The sequence below is a fragment of the Alligator sinensis genome, unplaced genomic scaffold (genome assembly GCF_000455745.1).
Source record: "Alligator sinensis unplaced genomic scaffold, ASM45574v1 scaffold405_1, whole genome shotgun sequence".
In the NCBI taxonomy this organism is placed as follows: Eukaryota; Metazoa; Chordata; order Crocodylia; family Alligatoridae; genus Alligator; species Alligator sinensis.
The window spans coordinates 640,416-667,550 of NW_005842738.1; the positions used below are offsets into that span (position 1 = coordinate 640,416).

Sequence of the window (27,135 nt, forward strand, 5' to 3'; positions counted from 1 at the left end):
AAAACAACAGAATGCAATTCAACAAGGAGAAATGCAAAGTGCTGCACGTAGGTAGGAAAAATGTCCAGCATACCTACTGCCTAGGAAATGACCTGCGTGGTGGAACGGAAGCGGAAAGGGAATTTGGAGTCCTAGTGGACTCCAAGGTGAACATGAGTCGGCAGTGTGACGAAGCCATCAGAAAAGCTAATGGCACTTTATTGTGCATCAGCAGATGCATGACGAACAGAACCAAAGAGGTGATACTTCCCCTCTATCAGGCGCTGGTCAGACCTCAGATGGAGTACTGAGTGCAATTTTGGGGCGCCGCACTTCAAGAGGGATGTGGATAACCTGGAGAGGGTCCAGAGAAGGGCCACTCGTATGGTTAAGGGCTTGCAGGCCAAGCCCTACGAGGAGAGAGTAGGGCACCTGGACCTCTTCAGCCTCCACAAGAGAAGGTTGAGAGGCGACCTTGTGGCTGCCTATAAGTTCATCATGGGGGCACAGAGGGGAATTGGTGAGGTTTTATTCACCAAGGCACCCCTGGGGGTTACAAGAAATATTGGCCACAAGGTAGCAGAGAGCAGATTTAGACTAGACATTAGGAAGAACTTCTTCACAGTTAGAGTGGCCAAGGTCATGAACAGGCTCCCAAGGGAGGTGGTGCTCTCCCCTACCCTGGGGGTCTTCAAGAAGAGGTTAGATAGGCATCTAGCTGGGGTCATCTGAACCCAGCACCCTTTCCTGCCTATTCAGGGGGTCGGATTTGATGATCTATTGAGGTCCCTTCCGACCCTAGAATCTATGAATCTATGAGAAAGTAAATGGGGATTTATTATTTACTGTGTCTGATGGTACTAGAACAAGGAGACATACAATGAAATAGGTAATGTTTAAAACTAACCAAAGGAAGTTATTTTTCACCACGAGTAATTAGCTTGTAGAACTTATTGCCACAGGAAGTTGTGGAGGCTAGTAGCTTTGCGCAGTTCAAAAGGGGATTGAACCAGTTCTTGGAGGACAGATCCATCAGTAGGTACTGAACATGGTAGCCGTGGGTGCAACCTTTCAATCAGACCTTCCAAAACCTTTGAATGCTGGAAGCTATTATAGGAGAGGAGTAGGGAGTACAGCATTCTGGACATGCCCTGTTTACCTTCTCCCTCAGCATCCATTTTCTGCCACTGAGAGAGAGGATACAGGGCTTCATAGACCTATGGTCTTAACCCAGGGAATGGCATTTCTTATGTTCTTATGAAAAATTCCCTTTTGATCCAAAACTCAAGTGATCAGTTAGTGTTATTGCATCGTGTAAAAAAAAAAAAAAAAAAAAACACAATTCAAACTATAATTACAAGGTAAGGAAGTAAACCAAAAGTTAGAGCTGAATGGCTGTGCATAAGAGACAGACTTTCAACACTTTCAGCCTGTCACAGCTCAGTCAAGCAAACGGCAGCAGGGCTATGTAGAGCATTCTCTGCTCTTCCTCTGACCTCTTTCCCACCCCGCTGTGATGCCTACATATGTTTTGGCTTGGTTTTGGAAGGGAAATAGGTGGAGAAGGCTCCAATACAGCCAAGCCTACTTTTTTCTCTCTCTTCCCCACAGGACCCTAGGGAAGTCCTCCCCCTGCTGCTCATATCAAACAGCCTTGTCTTAAGGACGGGGGGGGGGCAGAGGTGAGGAATTCACTTTACTAGTGGTACAGTCTCAATAAAGTAGTGACATCTATTTGATGGAAGCACAGTGTCGGGTATTTCAGACAAGGTTTTATCCTGCTTTGACGCTGGCTTATTTCTAACAGTACATATATACTTTGTCTTAAAGACTTGTACCTGATGTAAAAGTTTGAAGAACTTTGTCAGGTTTAACAAGAGTGAATGTGAAGTACGTTTAGAAAGAGCATCCTCTCCAAAGCAATTAGAGAACCACAATAAGATGGATAAAAAAAAGTAAAGATCCTCCTAAAAGATGTTAATTGTTACATAATGTTGAAGCTACCTTCATTTTGTAAGGGGAGTCCAGTCTTTTATGAATATTTCTTGATCTCACTTGTTTGAAATAGAAGCAGTGTTATATCGCTCCCAAACTTAAAAATAGCCATTCATACATGTTAGATATTGTTCAACTTCACTGTAGTGGATCATTATAGATATATATCTCTGTATTCTTACATTCTGGTAAAACAACTTCAGACAGTACTTTCTGATCACATTGAGTGCTTGTACATGTACAAAACCTACCCAAAATGGTGCTTTACTTTAAACTCAGCGCATTTCCACACTGAGCCTTGCGCATGCCCAGAAGAGGCAGCATGTTACTTTAACCCAGTTTACCCAACATCTGTAAAGATTGGGCGCTTTAGTGGGACTTTTGGCCTTTTTATCTTATAACTGATTGAATCAGCATTAACTAAAAGTGCCAAAAAGCCCTGCTGAAATGCCTGATCTTTACAGATGCTGAAGAGCCGGGCTGAAATAACGTGCTGCTTGTTCCGGCAAAGCACTTTTTTTTTTTAATGTGTGGAAGAAGTCATCTACTCTCACTGTTTTACTGATATACACAGCAGAGCAGGAGAGAGACCACAAATCCCGATATTTGCTAACTCAGAGCACCTATACGCAAGCAGTGAGGCTGCTCTGATGTGGTGTAATTACAGCACGTCACAGTAGGCTTGATTAATCGAGTATCTGCGTGTATACTTGACGTGTATCCACATCCCCATGCTTAAAAATGGCAGTGGGGGTGCTATATCTAAAACTTGTTCAACAAGCTTTAAATAAAGCACCCACACCGCCATTTTTAAGTGCACGGATGCTGATATACAAGAGTCTCCAGGTGCTTTAAGTAGAGCTGCTCTAGCTCTTCCTCCCCTCCTCCCCCCCAACTTCTGGAGCAGTGTACAAATGCCCCTAGAATCCAATCCTTCAATCTGGAATAGGGATGAATAGTCAAGGGGCTTCCCAAATCAAGTACTTGGTCTTTACAGATGCAGTATTCCAACTGCTCCTACTCCACCATAGTCTGTGTGATCTTGTGTAATCTTGGGCCAATCACTTGGGGCCACATTTCACCTATTGGGCATCCAAGTAGACTTAGGCAAGTGTGATTTTTCTACCTAGGTGGGTGACCTCACACAGTATCATTGTGTGTGGCTTTAATTATATAAATTGTAGTACATTACTATATTAATAGGTAACTAATAAATACATAGAATAGCAACAAAACAGAACAACGATAAAACTAGAAGCTGGTTAACAAACCAATGAAAAACAAAGTACATCTGGGGAAATGTTTAAAGTACTACTTTTACTCTAAAAGCATGCAAAATGATTTCTACTAATAAAATGAAGACACTGAAAGCTTCTACACATTATTCTTAAAAGTGATATAAAAAGTGATAGTATATTATTGTTATTCTGAAATTAAGCAGAAGGCAGGGCATGATAGCACCTTATAGATTAACTCGTTCAGAAAGTTATGATTCTAATAGTTGCAGTTTATTTCATCAGCCTACAACTCATACCTCTCTGAACAAATTAATCTATAAGGTGCCAAGCTGCTCTGCCTTCTGTCTATTCCACCTAATTCAAGTCCCTGAAAATCCATACATTTATCTACTTTTGTAATAACCATCATCTGACCCTTAAAATAAAGTAATCAAAAAATAGTGGAAGGAGGAGGACCCAGACACATTTTGTATGACTGTTTTCTGGGACTCAAGTAGGGTGCAACAGAATCCTAAATCCACTTAAGCATGTAATAAAAGAAATAGAATCTGGCCTTTGGGCCCCTGCCAGATGTTCATCTAAAGGCATGATAGGATCTGATGCGTGATCCACACAATTGTGTCCCTGCCATGCCACTCATTTATGACAGGAGGCATGATTGTGAGATCCAGCATCAGATCCAATCACACCTTATTACTGACAAGTAGCAAGCTTCCACAGCAGTGATCTCTGTCATACATCAAACAGTTAATCACATCTTACATTGTAACCCGGCTCACATTCAATTAATGATAGGAATGAACTGTGAAGTTATTCCACTTCGTGGAATAACTTTGTGGCTTATTCCTCATTTTATCACACCATTAATTTATTGAACATGTGGCCAGGTCACATCTTAAGATGTGATTAACTGGTTAATTATGTCTTAAGTGTAATGGGTGGCAGAGGCCTTAGAGACAGATTTTTAAAAGTTATCACTATAAGAGACCTCACCCTACAAACAGGTGCTTAGTGAGATTTCCAAAAGCAGTTAGACTTTTGTAATTCATGGAAGTTAAACACACTAAAGTACTTTTGAAAATCAAATGTGGCACCTAACTGCATCTTTAGGTAACCAAACATCTAGTTTCTCAGAACCATAGGAATATGATGATAATAATACTTCCATACTTCATAAGAGAGAATGCAAGAGTAAATGTAGTAAAGATGGTCAGATGCTGCGATATGATGTTAATATAAGTGCATGAGTTAAATGAAACTCGTTCTTTAAACAATAATTTACCATCTCTTTTTATATCACTTTCAAGAATAATGTGTAGAAGCTTTCAGTGTCTTCATTTTATTAGTATAAATCATTTTGCATGTTTTCATAGTAAAAGTAGTACTTTAAACATTTCCCCAGATGTACTTTGTTTTTCATTGGTTTGTTAACCAGCTTCTAGTTTTATCGTTGTTCTGTTTTGTTGCTATTCTATGTATTTATTAGTTACCTATTAATATAGTAATGTACTACAATTTATATAATTAAAGCCACACACAATGATACTGTGTGAAGTCATCCACCTAGGTAGAAAAACTCACAATAATGTAAAAGCCCAAACACATCTTAGCAATCAGAAAATAAAGGAAAGAGAAAAAGAGATGCCATTGCACAGATGTTGGAAGAGCAGTTGTATGCTAGCTGATGAAAGTTGAGGATTTCAGGAATTCAGATGCATATTTCAGGTTTTGAAGAATGGAGAGGGGCCTTAAAAACACAGCAGAGACTAGTCATTAAAACAGCTTATATGAGATGAAGGGGAAATCCATCAAAAGCTTTCTGGTAACCTTACAACTGGAATTGGAAAACATTTTCTGTGCTAAGAAAACTGCAGACTAACAACTTGAGCTTCAGCATGGCCATTCACAACATGCTAAGAACCTCAGCTATTGCTTTGTTTGGTCAGAGAGTCCTCCGGGGTGTAGTTGTTTATTAACCACTAAATGCTAAGCTTTCCTTCCTCCCTGTACTTAGTGGTGACTACCCAAATGAGTAGAAATGTTGTGAAAAAATTATATCCGATTCACAGAACACTTCTAAATACATGTTTCCTTTACAGCAGTCACAATAATATTGATTTTACTTTGGCCAGGAAAGTACAGTAATTGCAGTACTCAGCTCTTTAATTTCTAATATAAATCCTGGATTCATGACAATGCAGGATCACAAAAGGCATGAAGGATAGGAGTTTGTTTTCCTATGACTTTTACAGCCATCATTCAAGACAACCTTTTTTTTTTTTTTTTTTGCATGAATGGTTGTACAGGTTTCTATTGTTACTATTCAAAACAAAAATGTCATCACTTACAGCCAGATCTGATTGGGTTTAAATAGTGTAACTCCACTGGAGTCAACCCAGATACAGTTGTTAGCATTATCTAGTGGAATTGGTTGACTGTGTTTTTGTTGACTGACTTGTGCAATATATAGGTCTGCTGTAGCTGCCACAAGTGGGAGAAAAAACAATGGCAATCTCCAAACTGTAATATCCTTGTTAAATTAATAGTGTTCCTAACCTTTACATATTATATACATTTTTTCATTTTGGTAAACTGATGTTGCATTTACCAATGATGTATTGTGCATGATTTTCCCGATATAGTTCTTTGGTAAAATAACCAATTTTATACAAAAGGGAAATGTGGCATGTCTAATCTTTTTGGATTCAAGTAAAGCTTTACATATGATGGGAGATTATGAGTTAGCTGGAGAAGATGGGAAATATTGCAGGACTTCTGAAGTGGGTGAAAAACTGGAGACAACAGTAGCTTGTGCTCAAGGAGCACATTGAAGAACTCTACCAGAAGGCTTGGAACTTCCTGTCTTATTGAATAACTTTGGCATAAAAATAGGAAGTAGAAGGTCATATACTTCAGGATCAAAAATAGGAATTTCTTCTTCAGGCTCAAGGTTCATCAGCCGGTAATGACAGAGATGAAGATTATGGCTATTCAGCTAGAGACAGCATGGTGGTCTGATTATTTAGAGAAGTTCAGACATATGGACTGGCTGAAGTAGAAGTTTTCCAGCCTGAATAACCATTGTTTAAAAATGGGTGTTTTTATTTTGTGGTTGCACAGCTGGAAGAGAACATCGATATCAGTGCACCTAATCCCTGCCTCTGTTATGGATGGTGACTTTATGTGACAGGAATTCTGATCATAACAACAGTGGTTTTGGCAACAAGTAAGGGAAACAAACCTAAATAAAAGCAGAGAGATCCAAAGAATCCTGCTTTGGTTTTTCTCTTTATGCTTTATAGTCTATATTATATATCACAGTCCCTTGTGGTCGAAACAGTAAAACTTTTTTGCTACTGTATAATTACAGTACTTAGGAATTATGTGATATTAGAAACCTAATATATTTTGAAAAAAATGCTTTAATAATGAAAAGGCAGTTACCATGCAGAAACTTAAAAACAAAAAAATTATAATGTAATAGCTTCTAAACATGTGTTTCTTTTTATCACTGGTATTTACTAATTACATTGTTAAAGTGAAAACAAAAGTAAATAAAGTAAATTCTCTATTCCTTACCTATATCTTTTATATCGGTGGTATCAAAGTCGTATGTTTGTCAAACTATTCAATCTTGTCTCAAATAATTTCACTGTGTTATTGAATGCATTGAACAGGAGCAGCATAGTAATTTAAATAGTGGGGAAAAATAATAAAATACAGGCTCTTTGTTGTTTATCAGTTATGTAAGAAAAAAGAACACATCTCAGTTTAATCAAAATGTGTTCAATACACTTTTAATATTTATCTTTATATATAGTGTGGACTTTAAAATTAAGACATAAATCAGTACCTTAGTGTTCCTTATTTACATTATTGTGGCATACTCTGTTCTTATGATTTGTTAATTCTTAATGGAGTAACAGTAGTAAAATGTCTTAGTCTTCTGGACACGCTGTTAATACAAGAGAATAAAGCTGTTTGGAAACAGGGATAGGAGGATTAGGAAGAAAATGAGGGAAAATCCCTTTAAGAGTACATGATCAAAGATTGTGACAGGTACAGTGGCATAAGGGGAATACCACTTCCAGGTTGTGAAACCTTTCGGAAACATTACTAGTCAACTATTTTCATATTTCATTCTATTTAAATATGTGTCAGCAGTAGTTTTTAAGTTATGCATGAGGTAATTGAACATAAAAAAATGGTACCAGTTGTTTCATAGCAGTTAGGCTAGGGGTACTATTTCATAATATTTCACATTTGACTCTGCTTATTCATTAAGAATATTCTTTACAATTTGGAGGAGTGGAGAGTTGCAGAAAAAGGCAGATGTTTGGTTTTGGCTCTATTGTAGACAGTGATTTTGTTTAAAGCAACAGAAAGTAGAATTGCTAAATGATTTAACAGTTAAAAATTTAAAAAAATTGTCATCTATCTTCACTTGAGTCTGAAATCATTTTTATAAAGAGTAAACTAGTAGATGCAGACCAAAGGTAAATACCTAGACTGTTATCCAGTGACCAGTTCAGTGGGATTCATAGTTCATAAAGTTAATCACATGCAGTAAGCATGTGTAAATTTAGGATTGTGATTATTTCAGCTGTTTTCAAAAATGGCATTCATTGACTGCATACAGCTTCATAGCTGGTATGTGCTAAACACATTTGTAAATTGGGCTCCTTAAAGTTATAGGTTACCTTTAAACTGTTATAAAGGAACTTAAAAGGGGATCATTCACCTGTTAAAAGGGTATTAACCTGTGCTACCCTCTAACTACCCTCTAAAAGTTTTAAGGTTATGTTACTTCAGGTGAGTTATCTTTGATCTGTTTTATCCAGTTTGTTCCAGGGTATTGTTAGTCTGCTTCAGGGAGATAAAATGCTCTAGCTTCATTCCTCTAGCATCTCAGGATGCACCATTCCCAGCCCTTCCTACTCCTTTGCTTCATGGGCAAACGTTCAACTCTCTTGAACTCTACTACCTACTGTGGTGGTACCGGCAGGGAGTGTGACCCTAGAGCACCCGAACCACTCTGAGCACCTAGGTGCAGCTCACCAGTTTGCTGCTTGTTACAAAAGGCAACAGCAGTCCTACTGCCTACCTCTGTGAAGAGAATGAGCCAGAGAATGGAAACCAGTCTCAGTTGCGTCTCAGATCTGTCCTGGTATGGCATACAGGCAAGGTGCTTGCTGGATCTCAACTCTGCCCCAGTGTGGCATGCATGCAGTGACCCCTTCCCTGGTGTGAGTGCTAACCCACCTCTTGCCCAGTGTGGCACATAATGAGCCTACTGGGTCTGTTCTGCCCCGGTATGAGTACTAACCCAACTGATTCTCAATTCAGTTCAAAACATGAATATCTCCCCCTGCCCATTGACTTCAGACAGATTTTTTCTAAACTTTTCTCCTCCCATCCATGGCTTCTGCTGGCTGCAGAGTGAGGGAAACTACAACGCCCATGATAGTTTCTCTGCCTCCAAGCTACATGCCAATCTCCCTGCTCCTCTCCCACCCCTAAGGAGGGATGGAGTCCTGGTTCCCGTCCATGCCCCTGCTTGCCATGCCATTTACTGGCAAGTCACAGTTATGTAGGTCTGAGATGGTGTTAAGACTTAACCCATGACCTCTCTGAAACTGTTCTGAATTTATGATGCATTAACATTCCACAGATTAAAAATTTTTTAAAGGTTATTTGTAACAGCACCCTTATCAAGATTTTTTATTTGGAACATGTTAACCTATGTAAAATTAAAAATTAGTAGTTTATTACTTTGACTGAATAATTATAAGACAGTTTTGTAAGATATGGTCATAGAATATGTTAGGTTGTTTAGATAATTTTACTAAATATTTCACACGGGAAATATTTTAATTGTATATATGGAATTTATTGTTGTATAGTGACCTCAGTTTTCATTGTACATTTTTAATGAAAACAGGAGGACTCTTTAGATGAATGAAAAAGTAAGAATTTCTTTAACATGTATTCATTATATGATAGAAGTGGCATGCAATGTATTGACTAGAAAATCGTATAGATTTTGTAGTGAAATGTGGTTGACTTGGTTCAAGTATATATACAGGAGGAGGAAGAGAAACAATTTCTTATAACTGAATATGGAATTCTTGCTATAAAATCCTATAAACTAACAGATAACTGTTGTAATAATGCTATAATTATCCTTGAAATTTTGCAAGTTAGTAAAGCAAAATCTTTATACATAGCAATTAACAGAGAATTAAATTCTATAAAGATTTTTAGAGTGATTCTCTATAGATACCTATTTAATCTTTATAGAACCCTGCTACTTTAGTCTCTGAATTTTTATAAACATTCTTCTATATGGGACTTGATTAATCAGTATAGAGATAAAATAAACATCATAACAGTTAAACTTGCCATTATGAAAACTGCATTTAATACAAGATTTTCTTTAACTTTATTTCTTGAAATATTTTAGCCACTAGTTCCAAAAGGTCAAGTGTGTATTGATTAAACTCAAATATGTTTAGTGTAGATGCAGGAAGAAATGCCATTATGGTATCATGAAAACATAAAAAATAGATAAGGATAATTTATAGTAATTCTATTTTTTCTCATTTCTAAATGTGTTTTACAGAAGTTATGTATCCTAAAAATGGTAATGGAATAACACCAGTAGATAAAAATCTTCATAGGTTACAAAGGTTTGCACATTGGGTTCCCTCCATACATAGATTTCCCTTGGAAAATTTGGAATTTGGTTTTAGAGCCTAAGGCTAGGGACAGACATTTAGAAAGCCTGAGTCTGAATTGATTCAATCTTTGCAGGTTAGTCTAACTTGGCTAGGTTGAACCAGTTTGTAACTGGACAGACATTCTCTCTGGACTGAGGAAATGCAGGCACATGCCTGTAGTGGCTCAGGCTAGAAGCCAAGGGATGCTAGAGCAGTCCTCCCTTCCCTTGCAAAATGCTGAGCTGAGGGGGTGGGGTGGGGGGTAGCCAAGCCCCGGCAGGCTGTTTTGATTAGGGAGGTCTGCCTGCACCATCCCAGGCTTTTCTCCACTTGCTGCTCAAGGAGCGAGAGTGTTGCCAGACCACAGCCCCCTGCTAGCACTCTGAGGAGGGTGCAGTGCATGCATCTGTTAATAATATGGAGCTTTTCAATTTCCCTCCCTGCTTCTTTATCCTGTCTGCAGCAACCTGACACGCGAGCAAGCCAACAGGGGGCTGATAACAGTGTTTATCACCCAATTAGCAAAACAATAGCCCCTCTCCCTTACTTCAAACTCTTCTTAAAGAGCTTACCACCTGACCTGTTGATTAGCTCCAAACAGCCCTAAGTAGTCACTGTTCTATCTGCCTGTCCCAGTGAAATTGCAAGCACACACATGCCTGCATTAGTTAGTATACCACATGCATAGAGCCCATGGGGTTGGGGTCGCTGCTGCTGAACATGGGAGGGAAGGAGGGGGAAATTTCCTGCTTGAGCAGTGAGTAGTGGAGAAGCGAGGGAGGTAGGGCAGGGGGAAGCCAGGCAGACACTGCTCTGCCTGTAAGTCTCTGTCAGAGCTCTAGCCAGGGAGGGGAAGGGAGGGACCAGCTCTGCTGTAGAGTAGAGAGCCCCACCCAGCCCAGAGAACATGCTGAGATGCTGGGAGTGTCTGGTTGATCTTAAACTAGAGGTGTGCAAAATGGGCCATGTTTGCTTTGGATTTGGATTCAGCCCAAATCGGGGACAATGATTTGATTAGTTGATTTGGATCACTGACCCCAGTTCAATTCGGCTGAATCCAAATCTGAAGATTCAATGCTGATTCAGAGAATTGTCGATTCCACCATAGACACATCATTAAATGTTTTTTTCTACATACCTTGAGGTACCAAGTGTGGCTGCAGTGCTGGGGCAGATAGAACGTCCCACAGGAGTGCAGGAGGGCCCCTTGCATGCTTGGCTGCGAACCCAGAAGTGGACTCAGAAGTACTTCTGGTCCACTTCTGGGTCCACTAGGTAGCACTTGGGCATCTCCCCACACCCCCTCACTTGGCGATCAGCTATGGGGGAACCCTAGATGTCCCCTCAACCCAGGAGGCACCAGTCGCCAAGCCAGGGGGGTACCAGAGGGTCCCCCCTACATGCTCCCCGAGGGCCCAGAAGTGGACTGGAAGTGCTTCTGGTCCACTCCTGGGTCTGCTCCCAAGTGAGCTGGGGAACCCCCCGTGCTTCTGTGAGAAGCTCCATCTGCCCCACCATCTCAGCATTTACAAGCCACCTGGTACCTTGGGGTATGTAGAAAAAACATTTAAAGCTGTGTCTATGTTTGAATCACCAAATCTTTCTGAATCTCTCCTAATCATTTTGGAGCGTTCCATTTTGATTCAGAGAGATTAAAGGGCCTGGGACAGTCAGTGTATAAACTGGTTTGACCCAAATCAGTTAAGTCTGATACTACGTTCACCCAGGTTTATCTCAAACCAGTTTCAGCCATTTTCAAACTGGTTTATGTGCACTGAACATCTGTTCTGTTACAGGTTTAAACCAGTTTTTGATCACTTAAACCAGTTTGTGTAATGTCTGTCCCTAGCCTAAGTGTTAACACCTGCCAGTAACGTGTGGTAAGATGTGAGAAAAATATTTGGCTAACTAAAATTATGCCAAGTTTGGGTTCACTTAATTTATGAAAACCTAATCAACATGGTAGTAACGTTTCTCACAAAACACCTATCCCATTCTATGAAAGGGGAAATTGTATTTTCTAAAATTAGTTCAGAAGGCTAATTAAAATTATTTATTCTTAGAATATCTTTAATAAGTGTTGAGTAAGGCATTCCTCCTCATTTTAGGGTTATGAATGATGAGGGTTATGAACTGTAGAATATGAAGATTAACATGATGCTTCACAGAAAAAAGTATGATCTACACAGACAGCTGTGAAAACAGAAGTTGTGCTTACCAGCTATAATTTCTCTTTTGGCATATTTAATTAAATCATAAAATATTTTTCAAAAGTGTAAAATCTGACACTGTCAATATGCTATCCTCCCCTTTGAAACTGAAGGTGAAAGAAGAGGTAAGATGCTCTCTAGCTAAATTATGAATGCATAGTATGCTATTCAGCCTCAAGGAAAAATTAGTAGCAAATAAGCCACAGATTCTACAAATATTTGCACATATGGATAAATTTATGCAGGTGAGAAGTCCCAGTAATTTAGTGGGACTATTCACCTGTATTGAAGTAGTTCTATAACGGGGCAAATTTGGGTGTAGTTTGAAGGATCCATGGAAGAAATGAACAAAATAAATAAAACAGAGCACTTACAGAGATTGTGTTAGGGCCTAGTTCAGAGTTTTTTGAAGTTGTTATAACTGGATCAGGTCCATAGGAAAATGTTGATCCCAGCAATAATATTTATCATTAGCACTTTGCCCTAGGCATGAAAAAATGTGCAGCCAATCCAACAATTGTACTTGCAGTAAGAGTTAGATCCATATAGGCTTATAGTAATTACAGCACTCAGCACAATTATACAGTAACTTTACCTTACTAGTCAGGTCCCTTACAATATTTATATTACTATAACATACATACATTGATATCTATCACTTGATATTTGCCACAGTCTTCCATTTTTTTCAGTACAACAGTTTCTTTTTGCTGTTGAAAGAATTTGCTAGATGCAATAGATTTAAGAGCACCATCTAACCTTGTGTGGGGAGAGGTTCATTCTGAGGGAGTATGGGTTACAGAACTGAGTGTATCCTTGAATCAGCACCTCTTGCAGCTGCCAAGTATGTTGTGATACGTGCAAAAGAATCAGAAATATTGAATCTCTTTTTAGGAAAGCATTTACCAGATACGTGCTGGTTTTATCCCCCTCTTGCTGGTTTACTGCATTGTTTCTTCACTCTTAAAAATCAGCTGCTTTGTGAGCCAGCACTTTCAGCTGGTGATTTATTGAAATGGTAGCACCAGTTGGATATGCTTCATGAGAGATTCCACTTGACAGAATGGAAAGCCAGGAAAAACAGATTTAAAAAAAAATCTAGGACAGTGACAAACTGTTGCAAAAAATGAACTATCCTGTTGAAAAATGGGAGGACTTAAAACTATTCATGATTAGATTTAGTAGTGTAGGTGATTTTGGATTTTTAAATGATTGACCATTCTTGTAATCTGTGGAATTTCCATACAGTAGTTAGATAATTGTGTCTGTCTTTGTTATGGGATTTCTGGGAATTTACCTACCAGGAAAAGCAAGATCAGTTTTATTTTAAGGTCATTTTTACTTTTGAGTTGACATTATTTTATGTTCATTCATGTGCAATCACTCAGTATGATCAAACCTCCCAGATCCCATCTCTCTTCCCTGCCAGGTCTCAACAAGCCCTGGACCATTTCTTGTTGGAGTTGTTCCATTTAAACTTGGCTCTTCCTCATACCAGATGAGTGCTTTAAGCACTAGGGATTGGACTGCTGTCAGTCCCCTTTCTCATTTTTCATAGAGAGAAAGTCTAGGCTTAGTGATGCGACTCCCAGAAGGGGGCTCACACTGAGAGGAGAGGGCTGCTTGTTTGGCCAGAAATAGATACCTTTTCTATGCATCTCCTTCTTGGATATTTTAAGTAGCTTTCTGCTCCACAAGCTTTTTCCTAGTGCCTTCCTTAGGTGATTACCTCTCGCCATACTTTTGTATGAAGAGTTGGTTGCTTGACTTAAACTCCACTAGGTATCCAAAGGCTCAGGAGTTTGATGTAGCGAGACCTTAATACCTATGAGGAGTTAAATGCTTTACCTAAAGTCTCACAAGAAATCTCCAAGTGGGAATTGAACCTAGGATTTTGAATCACAAGCTAAAGCCCTAAGCACTGGACCATCTGCCCCTGCTTCAGCACTTCCCGTTTTATGACCAGTTTAAGATTTCATCTGTATCTGCAAAGTAATATATGAGTAAAGATGTAGCAACAATTTGATGCTGCCCTTTGTTCCATGACCTTCCAAGAGAGCTGCTCTCTTCCTAGGCACTGAAACTAATAATGTCCAAAAGCAGCACTGATTTTGAACACAGAGAGAAATCTATTGTAGATCATACTTTCTGAAACTCAGTTCTCTGTTAATAACTTACATGAACTTACATAAAGTGTTCTGCAAAAGTTTCAGATGCATAGATAGGCGAGCTAGTAATTATCCCATCATGCCCAAAATACTGAAGTTCCTCTTTTTAGAAGCAGAAAGCTTTCAGCAAAATAAGAGTAAAATATTTCTGTGACATTGTGTTATTCTAGTTGGATTCAGCTAACTCCAGTGGAAAGGGTATAGGATCAGGAATGTGCCATTCTACAAAAGTAATAGATTTTTATTCAAAAAATAAAAAAGTAGCTCTTAGACTGTACAGACACTCTAGATTTCCATTGATATCATCTGTCACCCTATTTATAACTCAGAGGTACAAGTGATGTTGGAAATTATATTATCTTACTTGTCTAATCATGCATATTTTTCCCCCAAATGAAAAATGAGCCTAAGAAGGCAAATAGGTTCATTTGTATCATAAAGAAATCAAAGGCCTGGGAAAATGTGCAGCATACATGTGCTTCAGTTACATGGAGGAACTAAAACATCTTTCCAGTGTTATTAATTTGATTGGTGATAGTAATTTAAATATCCTTTACACTGCCAGGAGTAAAAAGAAAAGAGAGATTTCAGTTATACAAAACAAATCAACGTTAACAGAGCATCATGAATTCATTTACACAGCTGACCACTGGTAAATTAATGCATCTGGCACTGATGTTGATAATTTTGCAGAAAATTTACCTCATCCTTCAACCAGGTCACCTTTGCATAAGAGAGAGAGCTTTTATTAAGAGTATTAGGTTGCAAGGTTGTTGCTGATTTGTAGCCACCCTGTAGTTGCTATGGTGACCTAACATCATCTTATGGGAATGTAATTATGGCTTTAAAATCAGAAATCCTATCCAATCTGGGAGAGGGGCAGAAAAGCGGGGGCCGGGGGGGAGGGGGGCGGGAACACATGTGGTCCCCAAAAGACTATATTTACCATTTTTTCTTATTGTTACATTTTCATACATTCTGGGTGTATCTCTTACCTTATTAATTTTTTTGCATTCCTCTGTATTATCTTTCATTATTTAAAAGAGAGCATATTTATATTGCTTATTGGATAGAAAATGTTTAAGTATCCTGTAGTGGAAATAAAAGTATTCCAAAGAATGTGATATCAAATATACCAAAAAATAATGTTGTTTATTATATACACATATTTTGGAGTTTTCTGTTGATGAAGAAAATAGTCTGAAGGTAGCAGAAGCCTTCTATAGGAATCCATTTATCAAACATTTATGGGATATATTTTTTATGATTTTCAAACTTTTTTCTGAAATTATTTAAGCAAATTGGCACAACAAATAAAATATTTAATATTATAATAAAATAAAATAGAATGTGTTTCATGTTTTATATGGCTGAGGTTTTTTGTTAAATCCTGTCGTGTGGTCTGACAACTTTTTGTTTGCTACAAATGTATTCAGTGTTTGCAATTAAAAGTGCCTGAGCTAAATGATTCTTTTAGTATGATGGATGAGAGACGGATGTGAATTTAATCTAATATATGCAGATTATTTGCTTAATGTACTTTCATTTGTTTGCCACTTTACACAATGCAGTAGAGTTTCATTTTCAGATTTAGCTAGAGTTTACATACAGAAATCCTGATTTTGCAGTTTCGGTTAATCATTATATACAGAAAATATAAGAATAATATATGTAGAGTATATACAGACACCTTAAGCCATCTTTTCAACAAATTAATAACTTTCCAGTGAATGGCAAAACATTTTCCCCCCTTTACCCTAATGTATTCTTTTTAGAGCTTTGATAAGTACAAAGATTAAATTGATTGCAACCAAGAATAAGAAATAATTGGAACTGGGAAATCTTTATCTTATTTTAATAAATATTTAATTATGAGAATTCAAAAAGACTGTGACAAAGAAAATTAACAATCAAAAATAGATTTAGATGATACATTTGGTTTAACTATGCTTTTATCAAAAGCAGAAACTTCTTTCTATGGAGTTCAAATGCTCTTTTTCAATAATAAAAATAAACCCCTCTCAGATTCTCTCTCTATAAAAAGCATATGGTTTCTAGGACTACTAGGAACAGGTTTTTAAAAAAAAATAATTTTAAGTTTGTTTTTTTCAGGCAAATAAAAAAATAGTTCCTCCTTCCAAAACCCCTAGCTTGAAGAAAATAACTTCTGCAAGTACAGCACTTACACAGCTTGTAGAAGAAGTAGTCATTCATAAGCATATAACTATATACACATCGTCAAAGCAAATTCCATTTACAAACTCAGAGCAGCTGGTGCTTTCGGCTATAGGAGAAGATTTTGTACTGCAAACTAAGACACTTTAACCTCTTTGGAAATGTGAGATGTTGCCATATCTCTTACTTTGAAGGTAAACTGTTTAAACAGAGTTTTATGGAACAAATATGTTTTATCTTTTAAATAACAAATAATGTTTAATTAATTAATTCTCATATATATGTACTTAAAGGTAATTTGCATTTTATCAACTAACTCCTTAAAACCCTGGAAGTTTCCTTAAAACTTTTAAGTTGACTTCTTTCTTATGTAGGACATTTTTAAACAGAGATTATTTTTAAGTGTAATGTGTTTAACACAGAGATCTTTAACAAATAATAAGATTCAGCACATTGTTAGTACACTAGATGGCCTCTGGTTATAAGTAAAACTGAAGTACGTCTCGGTATAATGATGCAAAAATGTGTGGTGGCATGTCAATAGAGATTCATCACTTTCTCCAATTGCCCAGGTTTGAATAGACTTTCCAGTCACTCCCATTATATTACATTATATTGTAATGGACCTTGACATTTTACTTATTGCAATTTTTGTTCTCTTTGAAATACTAAGAGAGATGACAAAGATGCCACCATTTCTCCTTATCCATCCCCCTCTTAAATTCACATAAAATGTAGATTTTCACATCAAAACTATCAAGATGTGCCCCTGTAGAAACCAAGTAATCATGTGACCTTATTGTAATCCTTGTCCTAGCATAACTTGTCTACTTTTTTGTTTGTTTATTTATTGTTCTCAGTTCAATTACATCAAAAAGTGTAATCACTTTGAGTCAAGGACCTTGGCTTTAATTTGTTTTATGAAGTGTCTTAAATGCCTCTGGGTACCTTTAAATAATTAATAACAGCAAGGGTGAGCTTACTGGGACATGGAGTACTATAGCAATCACTTGGTATTTTATAAGAAAGCCTTTTAGGCTTCGAGGAGGGACTTTCATGCTAGGCTAAACTGAAAATAAGGAAAAATATTTCTGCATTCTCTGGTATTTGTATAGGTATAGGGGAAGAGAGATGAGAAATGGAACAGAAGCATATGGAAGTAGGGAGAGAGCAAAAATAGCAAAAAATCAGAAATGAGATAGTTAAGGGAAAAATGCCTCATTTTTTATGTCTTGTTTGAAAGAGCATTTTTATGCACTTCTTTAGATAAATAAGGCAGAGTATGCTTTTCCACCATCACTCACCATTTCTAAGAAATCTGGAAATCTCTTTCATATCAATCAAGTTTGTATATGTAATTTTATCACTAACATTTATTAGGGAGAATACTTATTAAATCCTCTACTTGAAAAGCAGCTGCATAAAAGTATTTACCTCTAGTTTATAATGTTGATGGGAAGTACTGCACTTCTTTTCAGCTTTTTCAGCTTGTAAAGGAATGGACAATATTTATAACCTAGCCACTTTTTTGCATCTTTTTGTTGCTATGAATGTCTGTAACTTTTAATTGATTTTCTGAAATGTATATATCATATTATCCAGTGCATAAGACATGTGCATGAAATGCATCACTGAAAAAAGATGAAATTGTGATTGGATTTTTATTGTACAGTTATTTCAAGTTTTCTTCAATACAAAGCTTTGATATATGATACACCTTAATTTTACATTTCTCTCTTTCCTTACACTTCCTTTTGAGGGGAGAAATCACTTTAACAAGGAAGTGTTAAAGCTCAAGAGGGTCCAGAAAAGGGTCACCCATAAGATCAGAGACTTGCATGGCAAGCGATACGAGGAGAGGCTGGGGGATATTGGACTCTTCAGCCTAAAGAAAAGAAGGCTGAGAGGGGACCTGATTGCGACTTACCACTATATCAGAGGCATACATCAGGGCCTCAGTGAACAACTGTTCACCAGGGTGCCCTGGGGGAAAACTAGAAACAACGGGCACAAACTCCTGGAAGATAGTTTCAGGCTGAACTTTAGGAAAAACTTCACAACTAGGGTGTCCAGACTATGGAAGAAGGTCCCTCCCTCCTAGAGGTGGTGCAATCATCTACCCTAGAGGTCTTCAAGAGAAGACTGGATGGTAACCTGGCTGGGGTCATCAGATGTCTTTCCTTCTCATACAGGGGTTGGACCCAATGATCCTTCGGGGTCCCTTCCAGCCCTATGATTCTATGACATATTATACACTAGAAACTATGGTACAACTTTTAGTAAGTTACTTGAGCTCATTCTTGACTTTAAGGATCTGCTTAGGACAGTTTGTTCAGTTTAACACAGTAGGCACTCCCAGATGAGCATGTGTGCGCGGTTTGTAGTGCCTCAAAACTGTTTGAAGCGCCACAAATCAGATGTGGCATACTGTTGGCTGTTTGCAAAATTTGATACCAGGAACTCCTGGTATATTAAAAAAAAAAAAAACCAAAACCTGTCACAAAAAACAGTGGTGCAGCACACACTCCAGTAGCATGCCCTGGAGCAACTGGAGGCTGAGTCCTCCAGGGAGATGCTCTGGCTGCCAGCCAGAATGTCTCTACTGCTTTAGGTGTCCCTCAGATCCTCCAACATGCTAGGAGCTGGGAGGAGCAGGGAAACAGCAGTTTCCCCTGAAGTGGGGCATTTTGCTCTTCAGGAAACCCCATGTGCAGGTGTGTGCAAATTTGTGCTACTGCTATTTGTGCCATAGCAAACACATGCCCCTGCATGTGGGGATGTACCCTTTGTATCATTTAAAGTTAGTTATATACTTAAGTACATTGTTGAATTGAGATCTAAATCTGCAATAAACAGCACAGAAGTTTTCCACTGCACCACACTAAATTTTATGATAGCAAGGGCACAGAAAGGGAGATTATCTAATGTTAGAAAATGAATGTAGAATATAATTGTGCCACAATGTATAACAAGTTCTTGAATTCAGTATTTTTTTAATTAAGGCATAAGATTATTTGGAATTGCTCTTTGTTATATGGTGTGTTTGACTGATCACTCTGCAACTGATTGAATGATTTTTTAGTGGAACTTTTGTTCAGAAATCTCTATATGGTTTTCAAAAATCAAAGTGCTTAGATGCATGTATATAGCCCTGCATAGTAGAGATTAAAAGGCTTAGTTAACTAACATTTCTTTATGGTACAAAATCTTTCCTTATAAAAGTAAGAGTGAAATTCTGTCCTGATTGAAGCCATTTAATTAGGTCAAAAAGTTAGTTAAAGGCTAAATACAGATAGTCAAAAAGCCAAGGCTGAATTGATTCAGTCTTCACAGGTTAGTCTAAACTGCATAGATTGAATCGATAAGCAAGTGAAGAGACATTCACTTTTGATTCCAGAAATGCAGCCACATGCCTGCAGTGGTCCAGGTCAGAAGTTGGGGCCCACTAGAGTATACCTCCCTGCTCAGCTGGGGCAGACGGCTTGTCCCAGTCACCTGTGAGAGGGGGAAGGGATGTGGGGAAAGTGCCAAGCATCCTGGGATGCTGGAGGACTGTGAATTAACTTGAATCTGAAGGGGATCTGGGACAGAAATTCAGTAAAACAATTTGACCTAAATCAGTGACATTTGATACTACATCCATCCAGGTTTATCTTAAACTGGTTTCGGCCATTTTGAAAGCGGTTTATGTGCACTGAACTTCTGTTTAAACTGGTTTCTGATCACTTATTCCTGTTTATGTGTAATTTGAGATGTTGCCATATGTCTTACTTTGAAGGTAAACTGTTTAAACAGCGTTTTATGACACAGAAATGTTTTATCTTTTAAATAACAGGTTTCTGATCACTTATGCCTGTTTATGTGTAATTTCTGTCCCTAGCCTAAGAGTTTACTGGGGCAAGAACTCTGTTTTAGGCTTTTTGCATGGACATGTCTTGTCTTGATACTTTCTGTGTAAATCAGTCATTTTTAATGCTAACTCTTAATAATCAATGTCACATTCTGAACATTTTTTCTAATGTGAAGGTGTGTTTTTGTAACTTTTTAAAAATTTGTACCGACTTTTTAAAGCATGAAGAATTGCACCGTGTTAATAGCAAATGGGTACTTGATTGTATTCCAAACCTATGTTCAAAAGTGGCATGTAGACTGTGAAACATTCTGGATTGAATCATAAGTCACGTATCTACCTCATGTCATAGGAATGGTTAAAGTTTTTTAGTTTCTCTTACTGAATGATTAGAGCAGTCTTTTCCTAAGCATTTTACTTTGGAAGTATTAGGTTTCTGTGATTTGTCTGGCATAGAATAATTTAATCTAAACACACAAGATAAATACATAGGCTTTTGTAAGTTTTCTTGGGCCAAATTCTGCTTTCACATGGCTCAAAGTAAATACAGCGTGCCCCCACTGAACCCAGCATGTGACATTTTATCACATTTTGGAGAGGTAAGAGGTGTGTGTGTGTGTGTGTGTGTGTATGTGCATGTATTTATTGACCTTTCCCCCAGTAGCCTTATAAAATGACTTTTTCCAAAATTAGCTCTTTCTTCCCTGTGTGTTTTATCCTTCTAGTCCTGTCTAACAGCATGGTTATATAAGTGCAAAAGATTTGGCACAACAACAATGTGTAAAGCAGATGTTGCAATACCATACTGCCCATTAGGCTGTTTTAGTAACCTCATACACTATCACATATATTATTATACAGCTGCTGTGAACAGGAATTCATAAATATATGCAATTTTACTGGTCTATCATATGGAAAATTATTTTTTTTCAAGAAGTGTAAGGGGCTTAGGGGTTGAAGGTGTAAAGTATGCTGTTAGGCAATATCAAGAGAGATTTTTTTACTACCACAAAAGACTTGCTAATGATATGAATTTACCAGTGTGTTCTTTTTATGTAATCAACATGTCATCTTGTTTTCTTGTCACAGTCAGAAAATCAATAGCACATCAGGCAATTAGTTTGAAATTTTGTAGCCTGTGGAAAGGTTACAGAAGGTGCCGCCTTCAAAGAGGATACTATTACATTTTTTTTTCTTCCTAAAAATTAGAAATAATTCCTAATTCTAAAATGAGGACTTTTAATTATTTTGATACTGATTTTATATTTCTTTCTCTGCAGTATAATGCCATTCTCAGATTCCTATGAACATAAGTTCCATAAGACTGTTGATAATCTGTATAGCAGTATAAGATTTCCCCATGACATTGCTTTAAATAAAATATGCTAAATATGGTCATTCATATTTTTAAATAAGTTTGTGTCAGTTCCTTTGGTAAGAAATATGCTTAACTTGTTGCCTTTGCTTCATTTATTTATTTATTTTTATCATCCAGTCAGTTTACTAAAAGATTATTAATTCATCATGAAATAAATAAAAAGTGGCATTCAAATATAGAACTGATCCTGCAGTGAAATCCATTTCAGTGAATTTGTGCAAGGAATTGCATTGAATGCAATGGGGGCAGAGCTCTCCATGTGAATTTTATTAGAGGACGGGGCCCTTGCTTTCCATTTATAAAAGTTTATTCATACAGTAAAATTCCTTTTTTGCAGATGTACAGAAACACTTATTTTCAATATTAAAAAAAATACAACCCCAAAACTATACGTAATATCTGATAAAGTAACATCAATGAAAGTTCTTGCCTCTCTGAACCAGTTAGTCTCTAAGGGCACTTTTACATGTGCTCCAGTGGCGGTGGGAGGAGGGTTGGTGCTCTAAGAGCTGCTCTAATTAAAGCACTGTAGCGTTTCGTGTATTGGTGTCCCTGTGTTTCAAAATGGCAATGGGGATACTTGAACTAAAACTTGTTCAACAAACCATTTGAAGTGCAGGGATGCTGATACATGAGAAGCAGGAGGCTGCTAGAGCATGGTAATTATCATGTTCCAGAAGGCTCAATTAATCGGGTCTGCTCCAATATGCTGTAATTACAGCACATCAGAGCAGCCTCCGCAGTTGTGTACAGGCACCTTAAGGTACCACCTACCTCACCTTCTCCCAGACCTAAACCTTGTAGTAGTTCCATCGCTTTGCCTGCTTTGTCATTCTTGGACTGCATCAGTTAACAGCTTCCACCATGCCCCATAGAATCTCATTTTAATTCCATCACTGGGAGAATCCAACTTGTGCTTCTGAAAGCTGCAAAACTTCCTAAGTAGCATACTCAAACTGAAAGGCTATTAAAATGTGGTATGAAACTTGCAAGGTTTCAAAACCACAGTGTAAGGACTGATTGTAACAACCATTTTGGATTTTCTCCCTATGAGAAGAAAATCCAAGTGGTGGTTTTGGAAGACTTAAGGTTTGTTTTTATTTTAAATTAAGTATAATAGCGATAGCATTTGTTGAATGTGAAACTGCAACCACTTTATAAGTAAATGTCTTTGCTTTACCACTCCATTTACCTCAGGAAGGAGAGACCATTACTGGACCACAGATTTGTTCTATTAATATTATCACTTAACTGTATTATTTCATATTCATTATGCAGCTTTTTGAAATTGTGTTTCTTCAAGTTGAAGTTTTAAATGGGGAGATTAAACAGTGCAGAATGCCTAAAAAGGGCTGTAAAGGATTGTATAATTTGAATGAATTTGAAACAAGCAAAGAAGTTCGGTATATATTGCTGTTATTTTGCAGGTGGACTGGAATTCTCTTCAATATGAGCGCTTGTAATAGATTTTCATTTTTTCTATAAAATGAATAATTTACTTTTGATGCTGTACATGTATAGTTTGACACACGTCTAATCACTGCAATCGCATTTCTTTATTAAAGCATGTGAGAATAGTCAGCATAAAACACTGCATTCAAACTCAGTATTTTTAAATCCCAGAAGCAGCATGATTAATGTATTCAATTGATCTTTCTATCTAAATAGAATTCCAAATGTTATGAAAAGGTAAACACACTATAATGCAATATATATAGGCAATACCTGCATTTTTTTATACAGAGAAATAGAATCAATGCTATTAATAATCTCAGATCAAAGGGAATGTTTTGTTTGGCCCAAAACAAGTTCCCTCTCCCCTCCCCTTCCCTCTCCCCCTTTTCTGGGGTTTTCCAGAGGTTGGGGGGGGGGGTGGTTTTACGTCAATCTGGAATGACATTGTTTTTAGGGGGATTTCTTTTGAGCAGCTGGGTAACTACAACCAAGGATTTTCATAACTCTTTGCTTCTGCTACTGTTAAATGAAAGAACCCAGGAGGGGGAGTTAAATCAGACTGAAGACAATGTATGTGAATCCTTTTCAGTGTAGTATGTGATTAAAATGCATTATTCCTTGATATTGGTATAGTGTAGTGGTTCCTAACTCTTTTTAGATGCAAGGCACCTTAGATTCGAGACACATCTGGGAAAATGCCAGCTCTTAGCTTTCACTGATGTTTTGATTACAGAAAAGTGATAGAGCAATTCTTGTGTTGCAAAGCCCTCAGAAAAACCACACCACATCATAATGTTTTGACATTTTGTACAGGTTTCCTTCACTTTATGCTGTATATGCCTTCCTGGAAAACAGTGCATAACTCCCCCACTTTCTGCTACATGTGTCAGGGTGTTTTTAAGCCATTCTCAGAGGCATTGGGTGTTAGCGACAGCAAGGGCTAGGGATTTTGAATTGGATTTGCCAATGGTTCTGCTGAGAGTTAAAGCTGTAGCTTCCTTTCAGCTGGGTCTTGCCCCTCTGCTCAGGATCAGACTAATCACTAGGTTTGGGATCAGGAAATAATTTTACCCCATGCTCAGATTTGTATGGACTGTGGGGTTTTTGCTGCCTTCTGTAATGGGGGCATGGTCCTCTTCCTGGGGTCTCTTGAGTGTATATTAACAACCTTTTATGGAAGTAAGACATTGGCTGCTATGGTTCCTCTGCTCTATCTATGACAGGTTAGGGTGTTATGTCACATGTCGTGTCAAAGTTGACAGCAGTTTTATGAATTTAGATTATGGATTTGTATAAGATGATTTGGATACAGATGATCCTGCCTCAGGCAGGGGGTTGAACTCACTAGATAACTTTTGGAGGTCCCTTCCAGCCTTACTTGTTTATGATTTCTATGGTAGGTCTATGTATCCTTAGCACCTAGCACCTCTTGTCAGTATACTGCAACTCCACATGTCCCCCATATGGAAACTATTTTTAAATAGGTATTACTGGGTGTATCTACACATGTGCTTTACTACATAGCTAATTAGTCAGATCCACAGTAAAGCATAACCACTTACATATGCATACTTACATAGGGTGGGGTAAATTAATTAACTCCGCTATAGAATAACACTGTCTGGGACAAGTACTGTCTTACAGTGGAGGAGTTGTGTGCTGCAATGTATGTGTAGGTGTTGACTGGGGCTAGCTGGGGCATGGGGGTGCTACAGTGCAGGGGCTGCCTGCTGGCTAGCCCCACCCTGTAGCACCCTTGTGCCCCAGCCAGCCCCTCCATAGCACGTTGAGCTGGGTGTGGAGCAGCCCTGGGCTGGCAGGCTGACTCCCCAACACCCCTGTCAGCTGGGGCTGTTCCACTCCTGGCTCAACATGCTGTGGTCCAGGATGTACATGTAAACACTGCACCCAGGAGAAATAAACTCCGGCAGAAACTGTGCCAGAGTTTATTGCTACATGCTATTTGCACATGTAGATGCACCTAGTGTGTCCCAAAGCATCAGTCGTCTTGATGGTCACAGTGTAGGGTCAAGGAGTATGCTCTCCTCTTCCCATAAAGATATCTGATCAGGTCACCAGTCAGAGTGATGGGGTGGAGTGGGAAAATTTCTATATCAGCTCCATGGATAGATAAATGATTTCATTCTCCACTAATTTCCATTTTATATTTTCCCTGATATTTCATTGCTTTGCAGTGGGGGTGGAAACCTAAAACCTTAAAAAACTTAAACACACATTATAATAAAAAGAAATTGAAGCAGCAAGGGGTGAGGTTACTTAGACGGATCACGAAGCAGGATATGATATTCATATGTGCATGACTGTAACTGGCAGCTAAGACAAACACCAGTATGGAAAGCAGTGAAATTTTCTGGAACAAGGGGATACATTCCAATCTGGAGTTAGTAATATCAAAATTGTATGTTATTTACCATGTGAAACTCATAGGTTTCATATGACTTTTCTACTGCTTTCTTAAAACGCTGTCCTCATATAAGAATGATCAAGAAAGCTTGAAAGCAGACCCCAGAAAAAATTAGTGCCACATGTGGACAGTTCCTAGGTTGAACTGGCCACTAGGAAATGCAAAGAAACTTGGCTGGGTGACATATATTTCCTGCAGTTTCTAAATCTGACTACTTTGAACTGCCATTGTACAACTCCACATCAGTAATAGCTGAAGACACTTGTAATTCACTTGTGTTGGAAGTGACTCCTACCTGTACCTTCATATTCCAGTGTGGGTGGTACTATTTTAACTCAGGAAGGCCGACTGCCATACAGTAGGTTACATGGCATCTTTGCGTTCAAAGCTATCAAGCAATCTGAGAAATAACTGTTTGGCAGTAATTGTTTATATGAGTCTAGCAGAAGAGAGCTCTAGGGATTGATACCTCTTCCCCTTTTCTAGGCTTAGGGTAAGGGAAGTTTGACCAGGACATCTTAATCAGTGTGGTCTAAGGGAGAAAGACAAGAAGGCTAGGGACAGACATTACACATAAACCGATTTAAGAGTTCAGAAACTGGTTTAAACCTGTAACAGAACAGATGTTCAGTGCACATAAATTAGTTTGAAAATGGCAGAAACTGGTTTGAGATAAACTTGGTTGAATGTAGTATCAGATTTAACTCATTTGGGTCAAACCGATTCATGCAGTGTCTGTCCCAGACCCCTTGCTGGTTTAAATTAAACCAGCCACTCACAGCATCCCAGCATGCTCTCTAGAATGGGTGGGGCTCTCTGCTCCATAGCAGAGCTGGCCCTGCCTCCCTGCTTCCTGGCTGCCACTCTGGTAGAGGCTTGCAAGCTGCTCCCCCCTCCTGCCCCTTCACCACTCCCTGCTAAGCAGGAATTCCCCCCTCTCCTCTGCCTTTCTGAGAGGTATCTGTGTATTAGATAGCAGAACACATGCTGGCTCCAGTCTGCGGTGTGACAAAGGCAGAATCAACAGGTAGCTGGTAATGTATCTCTGTTGTTTTCTTAATGGTGTAATAAACACTGCATATGGGGTGATAAAGACTGTCATCAATTCTCTGCTGGGCTAAACAGCGTCCTGCTGGGGCCTGGCCACGCCTCCCCTCAGCTCAGTACTATAGAAGGGAAGGGAGGGCTGCTGTAGCACCCCCCGGCTTCTTGCCTGAGCCACTGCAGGCATGTGCCTGCATGTCTGGGATGTCTGTACAATTACAAACTGATTTAACCTAACCAGGTTAGACTAACCTGCAGAGATTGAATCAATTCAGGCTCAGGCTTTTTGAATGTCTGTCCCTAGCCAAAGAGAGAGAGACCTTTACAGTGCTTCCCTCTGCATGGAAACAAGGTTGGTCTGTGGGTCTGTTCTTCCCTTTTCCCTGCCTGGCCAGGAGAGGGAGTGAATGACTGCAAAAGAAATGCTGGCAATGAAGAAAAAAGAATTGAGAGGTGATAATTAGCTCTAATATCTGATCCATTTACTAGTCATATCGCC

General features: G+C 38.4%; 1 protein-coding gene across 4 annotated transcripts in view; it reads left to right on the forward strand.

The window, feature by feature from the left end:
* BCKDHB (branched chain keto acid dehydrogenase E1 subunit beta) overlaps positions 1 to 27,135 on the forward strand; it is a 289,020-nt gene that overhangs the window by 253,745 nt on the left and 8,140 nt on the right. The gene's annotated exons all lie outside the window — the stretch shown is intronic.